The 25,311-nt window shown below is 26.7% G+C and overlaps 1 long non-coding RNA gene across 1 annotated transcript; it reads right to left on the minus strand.

Moving 5' to 3' along the window:
• Position 1: 1 nt before the first annotated feature.
• LOC126850710 (uncharacterized) lies at positions 2 to 23,731 on the minus strand. Its single transcript, XR_007687569.1, has 3 exons — positions 23,366 to 23,731; positions 10,745 to 10,854; positions 2 to 128 (listed from the first exon to the last, which is right to left on the minus strand). It is a non-coding gene; the product is annotated as an uncharacterized LOC126850710 (long non-coding RNA).
• Between the last annotated feature and the right edge of the window lie 1,580 nt (positions 23,732 to 25,311).

Raw genomic sequence — 25,311 nt, forward strand, 5'->3', positions numbered from 1 at the left:
ATATATATATATCACTTGTTTAGTTAAATAAATATGTTTATTACCCCGGTAAGATTAAATTAATTGATAGATATTAATTGGATTTCGAATGTGCCGTGCACACCACGACGTCCTTATTATCGCGCCGTCTGAAACAAAAACAAAAAATATCGAATTACATGGGAAAAATTATATATTATTATTATGTTGCATTTATATATATTTAACTAAAACTTTTTATATTTTCTAAATCTCTTCTATCGCATATCTAATATATCTTTCTCCTTTCTTATATTTTTTTTCTCCTCTCCTCCTAAAATATTTTATGTCTTAATTAATTCTTAAGATTTTTCGAAAACAATTATCATTTAATTGAAATTCTTAGTAGTATGATTACGCATATCGTGTTGCATCGTGAGTTAATGCGATGCGTCGTCGGGATGCATCATGTGGTTCGTGGTATGTAATTCAAGTCGATAACAAGACCGGCCAGCGTTATTTTTATACAATGGCGCGTCGCAGGATTTTTTATATCGTTATATCACGTTACCGTCACATACATATATAATACACGTGCCACTTTGATATTTATATCGCGCTAAAGCGTATGAAATCAGATAAGTGTGTGGCATGATATAACTATATATTACGATAAGCTATTCCTTTGTTTTTTTTTTCCTCTTTATTTTTACTGCAGCAACGGTCTTATTTATAACAATAAACAATTGCCTTAAATATAGATGTTTCAAGCGATTAAATATTTAAAAAAAGAAATTGATTCTATTAAATTTTTTCTAACACATAAAATTTATATACAATAATTTTTTAATTAGTTACTTGATTATTGACTAAATTTTAATAAAAGTTTTAAAATAGATAAAAAAAATTTAGCAGATTTCAAAAAATTTTTATTATTACAATTTTTATTATTACTATTATTATTTTATGTAATGTAAATATTTAATTATCTCTATATATATATATATATATATATATATATATATATATATATATATATGTCATTAAGGACATACAATAATATTGAAACATACAATAAAATGAACAATATAATGACATTTAAATACTATATATTTGATAATACTGCGTTGTTCTCACATTTATTGGTGAAATTTCAATCTCTTAATTGCTAATTAATTAGCGAACGCAAATGAGGCCAAAAGGACCCCCCCGAGAGCCTCAAATACCATCAAGAGTCCATACATTATTTCAAAAACACAATCACGTCTCTGAGTACGTGGGGTTTTACGAACATCGCAAGCTCTTTTTTTTTCTCATACGCAGAGAAATATGGCTGTATATACAATATCTTTATTATATCGAGATCGTGGAGGAGAGACGCGTTGAATTTCAATGGCACCTTCAATTTCGATCCCACATCAACTTTTACAACAAGACCGCAGATCGCATTACACAACGTAAGTGCCTGCTCAGATCGCAGATTCTGGCGAAATGGCCATTCAAAGATCGTCAAACATCCTGATAAATATTAAGGATATAAAATCGACTATAGCCATTTCCTAGAAGATGAAACATCTCATTAGATTTTTTTTTTTACATCCTCTTTATTTATGTGTCGCCATTTTATAATTACAAATTATCGCATGTCGCTTTATAAATAATATTTATAGAAGAAAATATATGTGTTTTTAAGAAAAAGTATTTATATTAATTTTATGTTCATCTTTACTTCACGTTTTTCAGCCCAAGCAATTTATTTATAGTCTTTCTATGCAGTCTTTCTTGCAATTTTTTCAATTTTCTCTTTATATTATTTTTTATCCTCATAATTACAAAAATCTTATTTTTTGATCATTTTAATTGAATAATCTGTATTCACCTGTAATCTGATTGATGTCCATTGATAAGTCTTGCAAGGTTCAAAAATTGCGGTGCAATGATAAGAAAATTCACGCGCAGAATTAACACATTTTGCTTTTCTATATCGTTTGCATCCAAGATTGCATAGTCGGGTCAAGGTGCGGTCTTTAAGGAAAGGATGAAAGCAGATAGATATCAACTATGAAATAGAGTGACGATAATGGGGTGCTTCGCGTTGTGAAAGTGGTAACCATTACAGTTACCGCGGAGTCGCGTCGTAAAGGCGAGGGTGCATATTTTTATATATATTTATATACGTGTGTGTGTGTATGTATACACACGCTTTATATATATATATATATATATATATATATATATATATATAGATTAAATGGAAAGAGAGAGAGTTGCTGCATCGAAACTGTATAACTCAATACTTTTATCTGTCTGCCATGCTAACAATAAGAAGAAAGGAGTCTTGAAGTCGTGCATTGTATATATATATATATATATATATATATATATATATATATATATATATATATGTATATATATATATATATATATATATATACATTTTTTATTTACTAATCCTGATGACTAGTCCTGATTATTTTTCCAATGTCTTTCTCTTTGGAAGGTGTACAGAAAATAATTGTTTTTTAAAAAAAGGTATGCAATTATTTCCAATATACTTTTTCATAACAATTATTTATTTTTTCTTTACACCATTTGATTTATCTTATTATTCTGTACATAAAAGTATCACGATACAATTATCAAACACTAAATAATTTTCGAGATATTTTATATTTTATACTAAAATATGTCAGATTAAGATACAAAATAATTCAAAAAAATCTTAATGAAAAAAATACTTTGTTATAGTGTTTTGGAAAGCTCTCGACATAAGCTATAAGAATATGCAATAAAAAATAGGGAGTTCCATTTAAAAAATTAAAGGTGTCCTTGACTTGACCTTAACGATGCCATCCAAGGTCAAACCAATGATACCATCTTATGTTCCCCTCAAAACCGTACAATTTTTATTCAAAACGTTTTTCTCTAAAATGCTTAGTTTTTGAAAGAAAAGGGATATACAGGTGATCTAGGACACCTGTATATATCTTATCTCTTAAAGAGAATAAATTAGAAAAACTCGCAATAAAAATAGAGAATATGCATATCAACATATATGTATATCGGAAACATATTAATCTTGCATGCACTAACATTTTCTAAGGTTAATAATAGAATTAAAAAAATAGCAAAAATTTATTTCGCGACTTATTTAATCCGCATATATATTTTCACATACAAAATTCAAATATAAAATCATGAATAATGTATAAAAACGCGATGGTATTTATCCGTGCGGTTAAAGATTGTTTAAATTGAAATTCGAGTTTAAACTCAGCTTGCGCGATCTTTATATAGATTCGCGACTCGCTAGGTATTTTGATATTTCGATGATGTACGAATTGTGCGACCTCTTTATGTATTTTCTTGTTAGTTTGCGTCATTGAAATATGCGCAATCATATTTTGCATTTTATCGCAAATGTATATATATGCATTCACGTGATGATAAGGTTTCGCAAGCGCGATAATAAGGGGCGAATATCTCGCCGGAAATATAAGATAAATTCATTTTGCATGTCGTTCAAATTTCTAAATTGAAATATCAATTTCCATATTTTAATAATTTTAAATTAATATAAACCGTCATTTTCATTACCGCGTAAGAAAAAATCTTGCTCTAACTATGGAAAAAAAAAAATTAATCGTTCACCAATAATACAAGATATTTTAAATCCTCATATCATAAAAAACCATACATTCTGTGCGTATATATATATTATATAATGTAATATATAGATATATTATATATACATATACACACACATGCATATGACACATATATATAATACATCCGCACACACACACACACACACACACACACACACACACACATACACACACACACACACACGCACGCATCACACACACACACACACACACACACACACACACGGATGTGCACACATGCACACACATATTTATATAAATTTTTTATTAAATTTTATAAATATTTTATAAAAGAATTTCATATTTGTGTGCGTAGAGATATGTATATGTATGAGCGCGTATGACCTTTTATTAAATTCTATGAATGTTTTATAAATTCCAAATCTCAAATTATTAAATGCAAAAATAAAAATATGCTGAATGTGAGACACCTTGTGTAAATATATGTAAATACGCGTAAAAGAATTTAATATAATAATACACACACATGTACAAACGCGCGCGTGTGTGAATTTTCCGCACGAAGAGAATGGAAACAAGGAGGCACTAAAAGAAATGATTTTGAGGGGAATTCGATTATACATGCCAGCTCGACAAAATTTCACTCCCCCTCTATCTGTCCTCCTCCCCCCCCCCTTTTCCAATTTTCAGCTGACTTCTTTCGCATTTATTGAATCTCATGCGGAATGTGTTTCGCAGACAAAAGGTGGAAATCTTGAACTGCAATTATCACCAAGCATAACGACCTTGCCAGCGGCACGCGCCATTTTATGCAGCCGTAAAAAAGCAGTTGTTGCCGATTCGTAAAGAAAAAGATATGCCTACGTCTTATGTATTAACATAAAAAAAGACGCACAAGAAAATTTGCTGATAAAAGAAACTATGTTTATTATCTATATATTTGTTATTATCATATTTGTTGCACGTAAAAATTCTTGATTTATATAACTCTGTATAATCTTATTTTTAAGAAATACTTGGATTTAGAACAAGATACATTTCTTTTATTGCTTAAACAGCCTATAGATGAAAAAAAAAAAAAAATTAGTTAGACAACACGTGGACACTTTATTTTAATACACATACATACACACATACACACTTACATATAGTTTACTCAAAAACTTCATGTACACTATTTTTACCAAGCCAAATTCGTAATCGCGCTAAAAAAATCTCTCAGAAATAACTTGATAAAACGTAAGACAAATTTGGTGTTGAAAACTTTCATGAAAATTATTTGTTATTGTTAAAATAATAAAAAATTAAATTTCTTTAATTATCAATATAAATATAATGAAGATACTTTCAATTTATTTTATTTTTTTTTTATTCATAATTAAGCTAATAATCACGCAAAAAGAACTCATTAAAATAAATAAATAGATTCGTCAGATTATAAAAAAAGAATTTTAATCATTAATTACATGCTGAAATTCCTTATCATACTCTTACCACGATCGCAGATAAAATTAGGATGGGAGGAGAGAAATGAAGGAGAGGAGAAGGTGTGTGGGAAGGATTAAATCGGCGGAATTTGTATCTATGTATTTATACACAACAAAGATGCACACATCGCTGCAGTAACCATGCGAGTGTATGGAAGTGTTATCTTTCAGGGAGCGAAAATGGCAATAAAGTTGCAATTTAGAGGCCGTAGGCTAGCCTGCTTAATGCCATTCGACGTTAATGCGCATGTTGAATAAAAGATTCTTACTTAAGAATTACAATATGCACTTTATTTAAGCTTATAAATAATCTAGACAAAGAAAGAGAGAAAAAAAGAGAGACTGAGAGAGAGAGAGAGAGAGAGAGAGAGAGAGAGAGAGAGAGAGGAAGAGAGAAAGAAGAAGAGAAAAAAGTAATTGTTGAATTTTTTATTTCAACAAACAATAAATTTATTTGTATATTTCAATGCATACGATATGACATTGTTTGTCAATAAAATATTATTTCAAAATTGTAAAAATTTATACAAATATTATAGAAATTAGAGTAAATCGAATTATGATAATAAAGAAAAACAATAGCATCATTATTATATTTTTTTGCTTTGTTATTTCTCAACCACTGTTATAAGCACGAGTAGTACAATAGTACAATATATCTCAGAGTGCTATAATTAACTCAATTATGTCTTTAAATAATTCGGTCAGATGACATGTTAGTTACATTATCCTTAAATACTATTTAGAATAATCGATTAATGTTAATCAGTATTTTGCTTTAATATTTATAAATAAATGTAAATGTATATATATATATATATATATATATATATATATATATATATATATATATATATATTTACATCAATATATACAATTATTTTTGAACTTTGTGTAAATAAATATCATTAAATAAGTGTTTAAACTTTTTTTAACGCATATAAAAACACAATAAAAATTGAAAGAAAAAACAAGAGAGGAAAAGAGTGAAGGAAAGAGATTTCAAATATTGAAAAGATTCAAATATTAAAGAACACTTCAGAATTCCAAAGATCCGACAAAGTTGCAGAAATTATTTAACTATCACTCTATACATATATCTTTATCGGAATGAAAAAAAAAATTATAGCGTGAAAGCATCTAAGCAAACCAGTTTCCATCACATCAGTCCAATTAATTGTGCCTGCATGTAAAACCGCATTAGTGAAAGTGCGAAACGTCATTTTTTTTCGGAACCGTGCCTCACCGGTTTCGTCAATTTTTTCGAAGTCGGAAACGACGAGTGAGACGAGAAGCAGAAACAAAAGGAGGAATAAAAGAGACAGGGATACATTTGCACTACTGCTTATACTCGCACTTGCACTATCGCTTGATCTTTAGCGAGTTTTCGCTTTTTTTCTTTCGCGAAACCTGTCTCGGCAGAATCTTTTCGCGAGACAAGTTGCAACGAAATGACGTTCGACATTTACACTCGCGATGTTTCAATAACAAGAAGCCATCGACTCTCTGCAGCTCCACGATGTCGGTAGAAATGTATTTATTTCTAATTATAGCGTACACTTTCCCATATTGAAAATGAAATTGATTTTGAAGAAAGATAAACGCAACAGAAGCGTAAAAATTACTGCATAAGACTATTATACATAATAATGAAATAATATAATATGTCTCACATCTAAATTCTCGCCTCATTTAACGAGTTCTCTTTTTGTGAAATTTTTAATAAAATATCATACATATGTGATTTTTTTGTTTTTGATTTATATTGGTCTTCTCTCTCTTATCTGACATCTATATCTTTAATCTACGTAAAAATTAGGATGTTGCATAAATTGATATACCCTGTGATTTGTATATCGACATAAATTAATATTTTGCATTTATAGAATAATTTTTTAAAGATGTCAATTTTTTTATACATATTTTGATCGACCGGAGCATTACGTTTTTTTTTGTGAAAACCAGCCAAAAATCAGCGATGCAACACGATGCGCTATTACGCGTCGGTGAAATCATCTTCGCGAGCATACGTCCTCGAGATGTACTGATGACAGCCTGCGTGCGCATACGAATGGGAGAATAATGAATTCTTATGCGTGAGCATGTGTGCATTACGCGGGTTATGCAAGCTTCATACCGTGTCGTCATTTAAATTGCACGTTAAGACGCGTATTAGTCACGATGTAAGCGATTGCAATCGAAATAATCAAATATCGTAAACGGCTAATAAATTATGACGTCTTAATTGAAGAAGAATAATGACACACACTTATATATATATATATATATATATATATATATATATATATATATATGACAAAAGATATTAATACAATCAATGACATATGCACGTAATAATAAATTCACATCATATTGTATATATGTGCAAGATACGTATTTATTTCTAAAATACTGAAAATAAAACAATTAATATAAATAATTAGTATAATAATATAAAGTAATACAAAATAACATCAAATAAATGAATTGAATAATTATTATTCAATAATAATGCAATAACATTCTCTCGATTTCGAGATCAATATAATGCAAAATCACATAGAATTAATTTTGCATAAACATATTAAATTTATATACACACAATATGATTTATGCATTTAAAAAATATCCCTTTAAATTGATAAAATATACTTATGTATCTCTCTCTCTCTCTCTCTCTCTCTCTCTCTCTCTTTTTCTTTCTCTCTTATATTTATTATTTATTATTTCTATTATTTATTTTAATAATTGATATATAATTTTAATAATTGATTATATTTTAGTAATTGATAAATTATATTTACACACATTTTATAAAACATAATTTCCAAATAGATATATTTATATTATTTGGATCAATGCGCTTTGCGATTTTTTGCTTCACTCAAAAAAAAAAAAGGAAAAAGAAAAGGAAAAAGAAAAGCGAACGGGACAAAGGATCTCGCGAGACTTATATATGTCCTTTTAACGTATGCTGCGGCAAAGGATGGAAAAGGATTCAGATGTATCTCTGATTCTGCGTTAGTAGGATGGCAAAAGGAGGAAAAGAAGAGGAGAATGAAAAAAGTACATATCAATTCCATAATAGTATCTGTAGTGATTTCATTGAAACATCGACGTGCACAGAAACATATAATTTAGCTTAAATTCCAGGGGATTTTTCTTTGTTTCTACGGAAATTATGACAGAATCGTGTTCTCAGTTTGAGGAGAAGGAAAAAATACGATGCAATCGATAATGCATCAGAAATGATTACAGAAAAGATAAGAGATTATTATCAATTATAATCAACTTGTTGCACAATCAATTAAATACAACAAAATTTTTAATAAAAACGAAGATAGCTATCGTAAAAATCGGAATATGAAAAAAATATTAAAAAATAAGAAGTCTTTTTATAAGAGATATAAAAATATATAAAGTTATAATAAAGAAAAATGGTTTAAAATCTCTCTCCTTCTCTCTCTTTCTTATAATGAACTCATATAATCGTATTGTAAAATTTAATTTTCATTTACATAATAATAATACTTTATCCTTGTAAAAAAGAACCTTTGAATGTGCGTGTGCGTGTTTTTTTATGCAACTGCACGAGAAAAAATTTTACTACGAAAAAATAAATAATCGCGAATTTAAAGGCATTGTGATTATAAAGGTTGCATTATTTTTGATTATACATATCCTGAAATTTCGTGCGCTTGCATACAAGGATCAATTAATTTACCTCAGTGCTTAAATATTTTTTTTTTATTTTTGCAGTCCAAGCCTCATAATTTTCTGTTATAAACAAAAGTGAAGGCACAGTTTGAGCTGAAATAAGAAAGGAGGAAAAATGGACTTGTAAAGGGAGATGTAAAATTGATAGTTAGAAAAAATATGGCAATAGACATTAGACATTAAAAGTATTTACAAAACACCAATCATAAAATTATTATTAATGCTAAAATCACAAAATTATTATTAATGCTATCGTGTATATGTGCTCTATTAAATAATTATTTTATTTTTACTTTATTTTCATATTACTATCACAAAAAATATTCGATTTCTGGATTGTTTTAAATTAGATAACGTGAATTATTGCGTAGCAATTATATTTATATTATTATTACTATTTTGTTATTATATTATTATTTTATATATTTTTTGTATTTGTATTATTATTATTTCACTATTGCGTAAAAATATCCGATTATTATACTACTAATTTTAATTTTTTACTTCAAAATATATATAAAAAAAAATATCATTTTAAATTTCAAATGACTCACGCTCGAAGCATTTTCCCGTAATTACAATGACGCGAGAAAAGGCTCTGGCTTTATGGATTTTCTTGTTATTAAAAGAACCACGTAACAGCGTTCACTTGCGATAAGAAACATGTTATTCTCTTTCATTTTCAGCTGATCGCGCCTATCTTACGTTTGTTTTCTCTCAAAGTCAAATAACACATTATCGAGATATGAAATTATCTTTTAGTTCCAAAAAATAAGAGAGTTTCATAGAAAGGAAATGTACCAAAGAAATATCTAATGTTTCAATCTAATTCACGCAGCAGAATGATGACAATTGAATAAAAAATTATTCTATATAAATAACATGCGTGTATATATATATATATATATATATATATATATATATATATGTGTGTGTACATACACATATATATATACATATATTAGCAATGGTAGAAATATTAATCATCTATACATACTCCAAAATATTATAATATATAAATTACATGAAAAATATATTTCTTTTACAACATTTATTTATAAAACTAAAATATATAACAAAATTTTTATATATATATATATATATATATATATATATATATTGTTTTATTCTTTGTTAAAAATTATGCATTTGTTTGTACATCAAAATATTTAAATAATTAAAATATTTCTTTGTAAAATATAATACAGTTAATACAGAAAATGATACAGAATTATCCTTTTATAATATTATATAATTTTTCATATTTATAGATATCTAAATCTTTTTCATCTGTAAACATCTAAATATTTATTGCTTTTATTTTTTCTCTCATTGTTTCTATTTCTGCATTTTGCAGTGATTGTATCGGTTTTGGAAATCAATTCCTCATCAAAGATCACATATTTCTTTTTAAAAAAGACTATTTATGCAAAAAAAAAAAAAATTTAATATTATAAAAATTATAATACAGAATATTATAAAATTATAATGTAGAAATATGAAAACTGATGAAAAACAAAATCTCTATCTGCTAATCTGATGGCAACGCAATTTGTAGTAAATATCTCAATAAGTTAACATTTTTATTTTGAGGAGCCAGAGCTAAAAGCCAGAGATAAAAATAAAATTTTACGTTGGTTTTACTTCCTTCCAATAAATAAAAATCATTTTTTTTTTTTTTTTCAAATAAAAGTTCTACTTTGATTAAAATGTTAGTAATTAAAATCTATTTAAAGTATTAGGTAATTTATAATTTTGCAATTAAATACAAACTTAAATTCTATGTTCCTATAATTTGAATGCATCATGTAATATACATATGTATAAGAAACATACGTATGCAGGATCGAATAAAAATCGAAAATGTTCCAAAGTCGAATTCATTTTTAGGCGTTCATTTTTACATATTACATAACGAATAATAAACAGAACTGAAATTTAGAAACAACTCACCGATTCCTTTTAACGTCCTCTTCTCCATGATTGGTCGCGTTGCGGTGTCGTTACATGTTGTTAGTTCAGAATTAATTCACACATCGATTAATCGCACGTTTGTTAGTCATCTGCAAAACAAGACCACAGTCGTAAATAAACACGAAGCAGCAGCTGGTAAATTGTCATTATTTCATTTGGCACAAGTCATAAACATACAATTATGCATGTATGTGCCCTTGTGTATGCGTGCGCATTTATGTATACGTGACATATATTATAAATAAAATCCTGAAAACATCTTCTTGTAATTTTTATTCGCGTCAATTTATATATATATATATATATATATATATATATATATATATATGTGTGTGTGTGTAATAATAATAGACAAACTTTCGAAAAGATAATTGTATTGTGATTATTGTAATAAATATTGATAATATTAGTACGTATTTACAATAGATTTGTAAAAAAACGCTCGATAGAGAATTTTTAAGAATGATTTTTGCCAATTATATAAAACAAGCATATATTTATATACCTAATCTCATATCTATGAAGAGATGATATAAGATAATATTCATATATAAATTTTTCGCGGACGCAAACGAGAGTAATGGTGCCGATTAATCATCTGCGGTCCGAATCATTAGATGAACCACGCATCCATCATGCAAGAGTGTTTAATTCGAACCGCCATGTTCCAACAATATCCATCAACGTGTCGTTGGCTGATCGCACTGATAAGAGAACTCGACAAAAATTCTGATAAAAGTCCTTTAATATTATTTTACAATAATTGCTTGATTTGCTGTGACGTTTATTTATTATTGTTTTGCGTATTACGAAAAAATATAAAATATTTATATAATTGGAATTGAATGTGAACATCGTAAATTATTAACAGCGTAACAGTTTATCTTATTTATATATTTTTATTATTTTAATTTTATATGTGTTTTTTTTTTAAATCATTTAGAAATTTTTAATTATTTAAAGAAAATGAACGATTCAATAAATTTTAATCGAATTTTTTAAATCACTGATTAAGAGAGTGGTTTCGTATGAAACACTTTATATATTGATAACGCTTTATAACTTGATTTCGAGGCGAATAAATTTTATCATAAGCTACTGAATACTTCAGACTATATAGCAAATTCCAGCAACAAGCTATACTTGACTCCTCCACTTGCCCTAAACATGATCTATTCTCGGTGTTTCATTTCAGCATTATTTGCATAATACCGAGAGTATATGTCGCTTCGCATCAGCGAAGATATGGGTTACAAATGACTATTCGGTCGACTAACACTGCTGAACGATTAAAGAATTCGTAATGAAAAATAAGTCTAATTAAAAGATTTTTTTTTTTTTCAGGAAAAAAATTCTTTCTGCTTAATCTGCAATTTTCCTTAGTGTAGTTTTTAATTTTTAATAAGTATCTTTCTCTCTCTCTCTTTAAATTCCTATTTTTCATAATATAATTTGTATATTTATTCTTCATGTATTTATATATATAAAATTTTTGCTTTTTCTTTCTTTTGATTTCTCTTTTCATATATTTTCAAAATTTATATGGTACATATATAGAATGAAATAGAATAAAGATTGATTTATTGTGTTTTTGATTTGCCTTGAAATATGTAAGCTTCTAGGTTTAAGATTTTAGGTTTTAGAATTGAGAATTTTAGATCTAGGATTTAGGATTTAAGATTAACAATTCTCAATTCACTTTGGAATTTAGAAATGAAAATTTTTAATTTTGGATCTAATATTGATTTTGAGCTTCATTATGATTTAGATTTAGATTTCAATTTAGATTAAGATATATTTTATATGTTTTGAGTTTATAATTTTTAGTTTATATTTTAAGTTTAATTTTTAATTTTACTTTGTTTCTGTGAGTTTATGTTTTCTATGTTTTTATTTTTTAATGTGTTAATATTTTAATGCTTTAATTGTAATATTTTAATGTTTAATATTCTCATAATGTAATGTGTAATTTTAATTTCATTTTGAATTTATTGTAAGAATGTAAGAAAGTAAATAACATGAAGAAAGTATTACAAAAAAGGATAATGTGCAAAAGTATAATATAAAAATATAAAAATGCAAAGATAAATCGGAACTGAACCGGAAACCATCCTGAGCCGCAAGAGAAGGATTATGAAAAAATAAATAAAAAATATATATATATGTACACACACACACACACACACACACACACACACACACACACACACACACACACACACACACGTAGAAAATATAATTTTATATTTATAATACATCTTTAATATTAATACTATATTGCATGTCGAGTATTAAACTCTAACTAAATTAAATTAATCATTCTTTAAAATAATGTAAAAAAAAAGATCACCTTATATTTTTATGTTCCATCTCGTTACATCTCGTGAAAGTGTTTCTCGAATTTATGAAGCACGACACAGCGAAAGGAATCGGTCTGTGTTTAATCGGGCGTTTTACGGCCGGCATTTTACGGAAGATATACGTAATTATATGCGCCGATGCAATTAACCGACGCGTTATAAAAGAAAGATCTCATTGTTTGTCTAAGAAGCTCCGATGGACACTAGTTCTTGCCGTTTGGTACAAGCTTTTACATTCATACTCTCATACTCTCGCACATTTATCTTTTATAAGAATGAAAATATATATGTATACATCTTATCTTTCCATCCTCTTTTATACATATATATATATATATATATATATATATATATATATATATATAAAATCTTAGATATAATTATTAAATATTTTTGGAACAAGAAAGCTTTCATTGCAGCTTTTCAATGAGCCGATCACATTTCTTTCTTCACGAAGCGATTGTTTTGTAGCATAAAAAATTATAGAAATCTGTAGCAGAATATTTTTCCTCGCGTTACGCTCTCATTCACTCATCAAAGAGACTCGACAATCGATCTTTTCTCATCTATTAACTATTATGACCGTTATGGATGTTGCTTTTATTTTAAATCAAGTTCTCTCTTATTGAACTTTAGGAGAAATCGTCATACTGTCAATATTTTCTTTCAATATGACATCTTAAGGATAAAAATGTATTAATCTCTTTAAAAGAACATATTTAATGTCTTTCTTTTGTTTATTATCTTTTAAAAATAATACATTTTTATCTTTCCTTTTTATAAAAAGTTTCTTAATTTAAAAATAATTTGTATACTCTTAATTTTGTATTTTACAAAAAGTAAAATATGCGATTAAAAGTACTTTCTTTACAAATTTCTCAATTTAAATATTAAAATTAAAATTTTATTTCTTTTAAATGCAGACATCAGTAAAGTTACGCATGTAAAATCATTAACAAAATTCATATGAAAATCTATCTTGACGAGCTGCAAGAAAGCAACTGCGTTACTTTCCCAAAACAATTACTAATTGCGATGAAACAATCATGTGTTATTTTATGTAAAATACCATCGATTTTGTGTAAATTCACGACTTCGTACAATTAATAAAATAGACCCTAGATGCATTTATATCTATGTTTTGTAAATAAACGGCAAGCCAAGCTTATTTGATACAAGTGTAACGCGCATGTTAGCCAGCCAATTATCATGCAAATATTAATAACGCAAACATTAACGTCGACTCGACTGATGTTTTACTCCTTTCAACATCCATGTCGCAAAAACATACAAATAAAATTTATCGATTTTTCATTATTCTATAATAATTTTTATATCATATAATTTTGAGGCGTCTTTAGAAATCGCGATTTTTTTATCTTTTATCTTGTAAGCTTTTTATTGTTTAATAAAACAATAAAACATTTTCTGCATTATATTTTTTATTGACAAATAGAATTCAAATTGCATACATAAATATTTGTATACATACATACATACATACATATATATATATATATATATATATATATATATATATATATATATATATACTTTTGCAAAAGTTCAAACATTTTTTTATTTTGACATTTATATTAATTCCGCCATTTTTAATTTCTCAATTTTGACATCAGATTCGTATTAAGCAATCTAAAAAATCTTATGTTTAGTTAAACATATTTGAAAACTATTTAATATATATTGTTTACAAATTTTCAATTTGATTTAATTCGCAACAGATCGCATATAAATATATTTAACCATCAATATCTTATTAACCTTATTAAAGTCGATACACTTTATAACGAACATCTTAACTCGTATTAAATTTTGATAACAATAAAACTTCTCCAAATATTACAAATATTTGTATAGTTATATATAATATGATAAAATATATTAAATTTGAAAACTGAAATGTATTCAGCATTAAAAAAAAATTAATGAGAAAGTAGCTAGTTTTTTGTTTTTGTTTTATATTTCTTGTTAAACTGTGTAATACATAAGATGAAGAGAGAGAGAGAGAGAGAGAGAGAGAGAGAGAGAGAGAGAGAGAGAGAGAAATTAAAATATTTTTATATGAATTGGAAATATTCAATAAATTCTCTAAAATCTTCCACAAATATATTATAAAATTGTTTGTAATTCGACTAAAAGCTGCAATCTATTTTAGTTTGTGACCTTAAGTTGCTCGTATATGTTTTCTAATGATTGCTCGAAAAGAACCGATGCCCTTGGACACGTCATGACAGAAGCGATAAAACGATGATAACACGACAAGCAAAAGTGAGAGATATGCTGCTATTGCAAAGAGTAATTGCCGGATATAAATATCAAGAAATGAAAAACTAAGAATAAACATTTATTACATAATATTGCATAATTGTATAAATAATACTGTTGCAAAAATAACATTTTTTTTTTTATTAGAACTTAATGTAGCAAATAAAAGAATAAATAATTTATTATTTTGTAAATTTTAACTTTATAATATGTGTGTGTAATATTTTTCAACAATATCATCATACAATATTAAATTATATGTAAATTTTTTTAAGATCTTGTATAAGTATTTAGAAAATATTTACACTTTTTATATTTTATTCATAAATACATTAAATATTGAAAGAAAGATTTTGATAAATTATTATCATAAATATTATTTCATCCGATTATAGAAGTTTTTAAAATTTTATTTATAATAATTATTATATTATAATTATATAATAAATATTTTATTTATTAATAATATCTGATGTGTGTGTGTGTGTGTGTGCCTAAAAAAATCGCACGTATGCTTCATGCATGTACAATTTATCGTCACGTGCGCAACTTCGACTTTGGTGGCTCATCTTATTAGCCGAGATAATTAACTCAATTTAAAGTTGCTATTTTCTGGCTTGCCGCTTCTCTTAAGAAACTGTCTATCAACCGTTTTATCAATCGCTTTTTCAACAAGACAAATTAACTCTCGCTACACGTTCCTTCGCAGCATTGTCAAAAAATTTCAACCGCAGAAAACTGCAACTTCCTAACTTCCTTACGTCAAACATCGTATTTGAAAACGACAGGGAAAAATAAGAAATGGAAAAGGACAATGTTTTCTATCGTCTTAAGATATGGATGTAAGAAATGCTAGAAAAGAAAAAAAAATCAAAGAACAATAATTTAAATTTAAATTAAAACATTAATAAAGTCGGCGTATCACGTGATTTTAAACCCTTTCAAAGCTTCTCGCCCAGAATAAAATTTCTTTTTGAAATAAAAGGGTGAAAGAGATTTTGATTCTCACACTCGGGAACGCTCAATACACTAATTGGCACTACAGTGACATCGCAATACATCACCGCCGAAGACACTCGATAAACAAATTGCAGGCGACAATAAATTACGACACAAAGGATTGCTGGATCGGAGAAGGCAATGATCGAGACAAATAAATGCATATTGTCTGCTCGGTTGTTTATGAATAATTTATTGATCGTCTGTACACCGTCAAAGCATCTTCAAAATGTCTCTGTAACTTGCGAAATGAATTTATGTTAACGAAGCTTGCGTGATGCACATAATTGGAGATCAGTTTTAGAAAGAGTTTAATAGAGTGTGAGGTTGCTAAAATATTTGAAAAAACTTTTAAAAATAGAAGCGCGCGTATAATATATGATATATAGAATTTTGAAAAAAGAAGAAAAAGAAAAAGAAGAAGAGATAGATAATTGATTTATTATGCTCTATACATACGCACACACTTTAAACTCTTTAATGTACAGAAAATACAATACAATAATTGAATGAGACAGAATTAGAATCGTGAAAAAAAAAGAAAAGGAAAGAACAAGAGGGAAAGAGAGAGAGAGAGAGAGAACAAGAAGAGAGAAAGATTAAATTATTTATTTTTAATCTTTATTTATTTTTAAACTATTTATATTTGTTTACGCATAAAAACTTTATTTTGTGCCTCTCGAGACAAGATACTTGAAATGAAAAGATTGCATCTACTACGAAAAAAAATATTGAGGAAAGTAGAAAAGCAAATTTTACGCTCAATAGAAATTGCTGTGACATCAACGACGTTAAGAGTCATAAAACGATTTTTCGCGCTTGCTATTATTGTTTGCACGTTTTTCTTATGTATATATATTATTTCACTTCAATTCTAGCCATTTTATCTGCGCTGAAATTGCTCGTCGCATCATTTGTCTGAAGAATCTGTCAAATAATATCCTTAAATTTTCCAAAAAATGCTGATCTATATGCTTTTGAAACTTTAAATAAAAACAAATAAATATGTATATATATATATATATATATATATATATATATATATATATATATATAACTTTCGACGTAAACTAATGATTCGTAAAAATAACAAAACTATTACAAAAATAAATATTATATGTATACAAATATTACATAAACTATTAATATTATGCTAAATATATAAAAAATATAAATATTACATTCACAAAATTTTACGAGAAAAAGAGACTCTACTTTCGGTTCGTCTTTATTTGACTTGTGACCGCATTTTCTCTATTAAATCTCTTATTCACGTACACTGACATATTTAAGAGTGACAAGTATGACATCGAGAAAAATCACGTTAAAAACAAAATCATGAATTTTTAAAACATGCCATAAAACATTCGTGAAATTTGCTTAACGCTTAATTTTTATAATTATAATATTAAAGTAATATATGTTTTTCTAAATAAAAAATAAAAATCGCAACATTTTATATAAAATTTATGTTTTAAAATGCATATAAATTATTAAACTTTCTCTCTCTCTCTTTCTTTCTTTCTCTCTTCTTCTTTCTTTTTCTTTCTTAAGAAGAATTCAGAAAAACAATACTTAATATACATATAATTATATATAGTTATTGCATATAGAAGAAGAATATCAAAATTTATAATTTTCTGAACCGATACACTTTTGTTTCTTAACAATTAAATGCAATTAAATATTTTATTAAAATTGATAAAAATTTAATTGGTTTAATCGTCAGAAATCTATAATTTAAGCTCTTTTGGTTGGTTTATATTTTATATCCTTTTATATGCTCGGCTTATACATGTGTCGAGAATTCTTGAAATTCGAAAGTATTTTCCGTACATTTTTTGGTGAATTAAACAATCTAATAAGTGATAATAAGAGAGAGCAAAGTATCTTTTTTAATACTATTATGTACGTGTGTGTGTGTGTGTGTGTGTCTTTTTTATTGTCTATGTTTATAATTGCCTAATTGTTTCATTTTTATTTTTATCTTTTTATAATAATTATTTTGCCACTGCTTTCATCAATATAAATTCCATAATTTTCAATAAATATTTTTATAAATTATAAAACGTTATATATATATATATATATATATATATATATATATATATATTTTCGTATATTTATATTCGAATAACTGAAATAATTTTGCCCGCCTTGAAAATTTTACACTGCGCAACGTGAAAGTCTTTGAAACAACAACAATATGAGGGGTAGCAAAGAGTTGCGAACACTGTTTCGCCTAAGTATTTCTTCGAAGAGTCCACGAGAGTTGTATCTTGATGATCGCGCTTCATCTGCGTCATCTGCTCGCGCGGAAAATTGCGCTTGCCTGAGAGGAGAGAAAATTTCACTCCGAAAAGAAAAGTACGGTAAATGACGAACAAGGAACGAAGAAACAAACGGAGCTGGAAACATTAAAAAAAATATTTTATGGCATGTCGAGCTACTTATTTTGCCAACGCAAATTGATTTGCAAATTAAAAAAATATTTAACCGCCTATTTTAATCGCGCAATTAAATTACTATTGTATTTTACGATAATAATAATAATGATCTTGTATGTTTTTATTTTAATTTCGATTGATAAACAATCAATTTTTGGAAGAAAAAGTATCCCAAATTCGTGATGGTATGCCTAACACATTTTTCTTTGAAAGGTAAATGTATGCGATTACTGTAGCGGATCTCGCCATACGCGTATTACGCTTGTTCATCTTAATATCCGCACCGTTGTGTCGTGGGTGGACGAAATAAAGCCTAATCAAGGAGATGCGGTCTTATCCGCGTTGCAAACTGAGACATATTGCGCGACGAGCTTCGTCGAGACGATACGTGTATCGCATAATGCCAATCATGCGAATCACATCAACACATCACCCGTAATACCTGTAAATTCGCGCAACAATTTTCTCCGTTCCATTAAGCTTAATCTTTGCAATTTTCTATCTTGTTGAATTTTATTTTATTTTATTTATCTTAATATAATATAAAAAAAATTTATTATATTAATATTTATTATATATTTATTATATATATTATATATATAAATATATAATATATATACAATATTATATATTATATATTAATTTATTATACATATATATGTATATATATATATATATTTTTTTTATTAAATATATAATTATTTATTTATTTATTCAATAAAAATTTGTTTCTGGCAAATTAAGAATTTTTTTTCTTTTCAGATAAAAAAAGAATCAGAAAAATTACTTTTTTTAAATTAAGATTATTATGTTTTATAATAAATAAATGAACGAAATTTTATATAATAAATAAATAAACGAGAAATTGCGAAAAAAAAAAGATAAATGAAACATGACTAGTGAATAATGACTCTGAGAGAGTCTCTTTGCTTATTATATAATATAATTTAGGAGTGCCGTTTATTTAAATGATAAACATTAAATCAGACGAGGAATGTAAAAATTATTCGAATAATGCAGTTGAAAATGTAATTCTAATAGCAGGAAACAATTTGCAAATACAGATATAAAATAAAAGTAATTTAGAAAGTGCAAGCGATTAAATTCTTTTATATGCACGGTATGTGCGAATGCACAGTTCAAAATAAAATGTCAAAAGTTTCGTAATGCTCGTATATATGTCGAATATATTTGTTCTTCCATATTGAAGAATATACATTGCGCACAATATTAATTTATACATAATACTGCTATAATGTTAATGTTATTAAAATACTAAATGCAAAAATATAAAATTCCATTTAAAAGATAAACCGGACATTTAAATATAAAACAACAGAGGTTTAAAAAAACATAAACCATTGTATTTTTATAATCACAGCTGTAGATTTTGCGTGCATGCGAGTATGATTATATTTATTATAGCTTGAGGCGAATAAACTCTCTCCTTCTCTCTTTTTCTTCTTTCTCTCCTTCTCTCTCTCTCTCTCTCTTCCACTCTCTCCCTCCTTCTCTCTTTGCGCTAAAAATAAAATTATCTTTTTATTCTCTTTTTTATATATATTTAGTACTGATGTTATAAAATAATCTTCTGTTCTAAATTATTGAAATATTCCTTTATAATGCATACATTCACACATATTTGTATGTATGTATGTATAACGTGTCTCTTGCGATTATATTTTTAAATGAATTAGACAATAACAAAATTAATAGTTATTAAATTAAATTATTAAATTAAATATTTAATTGTACATGTATTAAGGATATTATTTCGTTACACATTTTTTGTTTGTTAATTATAACCTTACACGATGCAAATATGCATTTCGAAAAAATACTCTTTTATACGATTATATAAGCGTTTGTAATTTTGACTGTAAAATTGTGAGACTTATTAAAAAAATTATCAGTGTATTTAGAATAGAAAACAGTCAAGCATGTAGTAAAGAGAAAACAAAGAAAATCCTTATTATGAATATAAGAGTTGCATTATTTGAAAAAATATATTTTATATATAGTATATGTAGAACAAAAAAAGTTTTCCTTGATGCAAATTCGCACCTGTATGACATAGACAGGTTCTAGGTGCATGTTGCCGCATTCAGTTAAGAAAAGATGCACGTGAAAATCAGGATTTCGGCCAGCTGGAACTATTCTAGATCATGCGGGATCTATTTTCAAAGACACTTGCTACACGTCCTACGCTCACAACGAATCTTGATAGTGAAAACTTAGAATCTGAAACATCTCCCTTTATTACTTTTATTCAATTCACAAAATAATCATTTTAAGAAGAATGACGTTCTTGTTTAAATTTAAGTTATTTATAAAAAATTAAGAAAAATTCCTAAGAAATATCAGCGTGTTTCGATACAAGACGTTTGATAAACACTGCAGATATTAGATAATTTTTTATTAGTATTAAATTCTGCAAATATGTCTAATTAAAAAGAGAATTTAATAAGAAGTAAAAGAAAATATATACCATTATTAATATACCATTATTTAAAAGAGAATCGTGCGCGTCACTTCTTATGCTCTCTTTAATCTTACGTGGAGTGTTTACCTTTAAAATATGTGAAATAATAAATACAGTTGATTACAAATCAGTTACTATCAATCTAGAATTAATTAAGACCATTTTTGCGCGCGCCCTCTTGTATTTTTTATATTGTAATCAAATTACTTTCACAAATTACTTTTCTATTTTCACGAGAGGTGCGGCTTGTCCTCAATTATTAATTCCGAAATTACGCAATCGCGAAACAACACAATAAACGGCCAATGTATTATTAGATATTCCGCCTGTAGCATTACCGAAGCTCAAAGGCATAACGGAGACAATAATTTTTAATAAATTTATATAAAAATATTGCTCACATAGGTCTTAAATACGATCTATGTCAATACGATTGTTATTTAATTAACATTATCAATCCACAGATATATAATGCAACATCATATTAAAAAAAAAACTATATTTATTACAATATTAAATTTACAAAATATTCTAAATTTAAAAAACTATATTTATTATAATATTATATATACTATATATGTATCTATATATATCATATAATAGCGCGCGCTATCGTTTTTTTTTTACAATATAATAGATAAACTAAAAAAACTTGAAAGACTAAAAATAAAATTTACATGTATTTTTTTTTTATGTAAATAGAAAATAATGTTTAATATTTTTCTTTCAAGATGTACTTAATTTTATATTATATTTTACGTATTAAAATATTCAATACTAAAACCACAATAATTTTTCGGTGCATCAGAATTTTTCGTTCTGAAAAAATGTATTATGTAATCTGACACGTGCTGTAATTTTGCAATTAAACGTTTCTCACGCTATTATTTCCACGGACAAACTATAAAGTAAACATTTTTTATCGTTTTTCACCCTTGGATAAATTGATGTTATTATGCGGTTTATCACAGAACAAACCGCAATTGTTGAAACAGATAGAGTTTGCAATTTCGCAATGCAATACAAATTTTTCATTTCAATTTAGGCAACGTTCAATTTATTCGCGTTTACTTTTGTATGTCGTAACAACAATTCATAATATTATAATCATGTTAATACATGTTTCCTTTTGATAAATTTGCATCAGTTTACACTTTAATCTTAATAATTTAATTATTACATCTAATTATAATTCTATTATTATATTTTAGTATAGGTTCTATTTTATTCTTATATCCTCATTTATAATTTTATTATTTAATTAGAGTTTTATTTTAATTAATTTTTAATCTAACACATTTACACTTGAATAGTTGTGTTGTGATAATTAATTACACAAAAACATATATGTATATATGTATATATGTATATATGTATACATATATATATATATATATATGTCATATAAAAAATTTTGTATTATGTGTCTAGCCAAATAAAAAAATTATTTATATAAAAAAATTGAAAAAAAGAAATTATTTATTTTACATATTTCAGATACAACGTTTCTTAGACAGAGACAGCTTGAAAACGTACTTTATGTGCTCAAAGAGAAGAGTGCCAATAAGGGAAAACTCAATTACTTTTATAAAGAGAGATCTAGAGAGGGAGAGAGAAAGAGAAGGAAAGATGCTTGAAAGAAACTTTTATTTCGTAATTAAAATATGAATAAATATGCGCATGACTTTGCGTAAGACGCAAATTAATTATTTATTGCTATATATTGACCGATGTATGAATATTGTAAATAGAAATACTAAAACTTATATTTGTATGCGACAAATAGATATACACTAATTTAATATAATTTAATATTAAAAAAAAAATGGTTTTTTTCTTTGATTTAAACATACTTATATATAATAGAATTCGCAATTAATAAATCTATCAGTTTGTCACGTGATATAATGTATACTTCAACATTTCCATTTCCTAAAAATTAATAATTATATTGCTTATGCATTGAAAGTTTTTTAATACTTTTATTTAATAGAACAAAAAAAAACTTGAACGAAATCGTTGTACATACCCCTTTTCTCAGTCACTCTCTTGTCGCAGCCTCTTAATGACACGAAGAACTTTATAAACACTCACAAATATATCTTATACACTCATGGATATCTTGCTATGAGCTTTGAAATTTTGACAGAATGATGGCGTCGCGACGCCGCGGAAAATCGAAGGATAGGCGGCTCGTAATGCCGACAATCGACAATTTGAATTGCAAGGAAACGAAACGAAACGCACGACCCGATTTCCAAACGTGTCACGCGATCATGCAATATAATGTACGACAGCGACGTTGGAAGGCGAGAGATATATGGGAGCACCACGTGGTTGTGCAGTTGTCAGGATAGAGCGCGCGCAAAAAACTATCCTCACACGCCGGCAGCTCGCGGCATACTGCACACTTCACAATCCTCGCATTGCTCCGTCATCGCGGTCCGCGCGCGTGTCTCCCACCACATTCTACGCATGCGCGTAACGCGCATCTCGCCCATCACCCATATCACCCTCATAGTACACGCACTACCCCCGGTATATACATATATACCGGTACATAATGTAATATAATAAATTCATAATCATATTCTACGCTCGATTAAGGAGATGATAATTCATTGAAAAATTGATCTTTTTTATTAAATGTAATATACATATTTAAAAATTTATATACTTATATACAGAGTGTTTCATTAACTTTGTTACATGCAATTTTCTAAGAAATTATTAAAGATATCGTATACATTGTTTTTTAATTTTATTTTGTTTCAATTTAAAAGAAAGTTAAAAAAGAAATAGCTTATTAAAGAAATCATTTTTCTTTATTTAGCTCATAAAAAAGTATTATATATGCAATACATTTCTCGTCTAATCCAATTACTTTGCCTTTTAAATACATTCGATGGCAGCGACAAAATTTGTTAAATCGTTACAAAATAAAATGTGTATATTATATATTCACATTCTATTAATTTTTATATGCAATATATCTCTTATTATATATATAAAATATCATCGAATATTTTCCGATATAATGTACATATGTATTATATAATATATACATTAATATATGTATATGTTACATAATAATGTACATTGTACAATTTATATAGTACATACATTAAAATGCATTTATTTTACAAATGGTTGAGTTTTTGCCAAATGTGTTTGGCTTTCCAAATTACAACAAGTTGAAAGGAAAATTCTAATAACATGTAACTTTTTCTACATTTAATTAAACTAAATATATACAGATATTTTAATTGTTTATTTTAATTGTTTTTACTCACCATATATATATATATATATATATATATATATATATATATATATATATATATAAGTATTTCATTTTTCTAGAAATAATTTAAAAAGAATTTAAATATATATAAGTATATTTTACAATATATATTTGTGAGCGTATATGTTACATAACTATATTAAATAAATAAAAAATAGTTTAAATAAACAACTAAGGACAAGATAATTAAGACAAGATATCTTCAATGTATATCACATCCTCGGCATAAATTATTAAAAGATGACTTGAAAGTAGAATGGAATTAAGGGCTCGTCCGGTCGTATCCCTTGAAGGCGCAATTCTAAGATAAAAATCAAATGATCAAACGAGTATAAAAACGAGTATAAAAACATTAAAATCAAATTGCTCGTATCCTGACGCGCGAAACTTTAACAGAAAATGGCCTCTGTTGTCATCAAAAAAAAAAAAAAGATGTAAAGGCACTATGCGACACTCAACCTTTTCGCGACACCCGAGATATGCGATTCGAGTATAGCGAATCGAGATATATATATATATATATATATATATATATATATATATATATATATATATAGATATATATATATATGTATATGTCGAGTAAATCGCAATCCTCAATTTCATTTGGTTTATTTCTCGCTTTATACAACTAGGGAATAAAATTATTTTTAAATTTATCACTATAACAC

The sequence above is a fragment of the Cataglyphis hispanica genome, chromosome 6 (genome assembly GCF_021464435.1).
Source record: "Cataglyphis hispanica isolate Lineage 1 chromosome 6, ULB_Chis1_1.0, whole genome shotgun sequence".
In the NCBI taxonomy this organism is placed as follows: Eukaryota; Metazoa; Arthropoda; class Insecta; order Hymenoptera; family Formicidae; genus Cataglyphis; species Cataglyphis hispanica.